Source organism: Physeter macrocephalus, chromosome 4 (assembly GCF_002837175.3).
Source record: "Physeter macrocephalus isolate SW-GA chromosome 4, ASM283717v5, whole genome shotgun sequence".
NCBI lineage: Eukaryota > Metazoa > Chordata > Mammalia > Artiodactyla > Physeteridae > Physeter > Physeter macrocephalus.
This window is the reverse complement of record NC_041217.1, coordinates 135,348,866-135,350,281: the sequence shown is the minus strand read 5'-3', so window position 1 is coordinate 135,350,281 and position 1,416 is coordinate 135,348,866.

Below are 1,416 nucleotides of genomic sequence, written 5' to 3'. Positions count from 1 at the left end.
GAAGAGGCTGTCTTGTCTCCACTGTACATCCTTCCCTCCTTTATCAAAGATAAGGTGACCATATGTGTGTGGGTTTATCTCTGGGCTTTCTATCCTGTTCCATTGATCTATATTTCTGTTTTTGTGCCAGTACCATACTGTCTTGATTACTAGTACAGTTGATTTGATTTACAATGTTGTGTTAATTTCTACTGAACAGCAAACTGATTCAGTTATACATATATATGTTCTTTTTCATATTCTTTTCCATTATGGTTTATCCCAGGATATTGAATATAGTTCCCTGTGCTATACAGTAGGACCTTGTTGTTTATCCATCCTATATATAATAGTTCGCATCTGCTAATCTCTGGGCCTCTGTTTTGCGCTCAAGTAATGTTCATCAAATGCCTATCCCACTTGCAATTAGTTCTCACCATAAGCCTGGTAGGCAGGAATTATTATGTCCATTTTGCAAAGAGGGAAACTGAGCCCCAAAGAGATTGAACTAACGTGTCTAAGCTGCCGTGTTCCGAGGTAACGTGGCCAGGATTTGATTCTGGGACATCTTGGCCCTACTGACTGTGCTGTTTCCCCTGCCTCACGGCTGGTGCCCCAGGGCCTCCAGTCACAGAGCTCAGCTCTGGGGTCTATGCAATGAGGGTGTCCCTTCCAGCTCCACCTTTCTCTGAGGGAAAGAGGGGACTGAGAGCCATGTGCTACCTTTTTTGAGAAGGGGTATTCTTCTCCCTCTTCAGTGGCGGTTTAAGAGAACATTCCTCACTATCACTGGCAGTGTTGCCAAAGAATCTATGGGTGCACGGTTGCCAGGGTGATCAGAGTGACTGCAGTGAGGATGGACTTGGCAGGAAAGGCTCTATGGAGCTCCAAAACAGCGTGGGCCTCCCTTGCAGCTGCAAGCTGCCCCTTTCCAGTCATCCCCTCTCTCTCGAAGCGTCCAGCAAGTAGACAGCACAGTGCCCTTGAAGGCTGCTGGCAGGTTTAAGGAAAGAGGGAGCAAGATGGGGAGGAGAAAAGGTGGGAGCTTTAGAGACTTAATAGATGTTGACTGGTGGAGATTCATTCAGAAATGTGCTCCAAAATGAAACTACAGACAGGACGAAAAGACAACCCTCATAATGGGAGAAAATATTTGCAAACGAATCAACGGACAAAGGATTAATCTCCAAAATATATAAACAGCTCATGCAGCTCAATATTAAAAAAACAAACAACCCAATCCAAAAATGGGCAGAAGACCTAAATAGACATTTCTCCAAAGAAGACATACAGATGGCCAAGAAGCACATGAAAAGCTGCTCAACATCACTAATTATTAGAGAAATACAAATCAAAACTACAATGAGGTATCACCTCACACCAGTCAGAATGGGCATCATCAGAAAATCTACAAACAACAAAGGCTGGAGAGGGTGT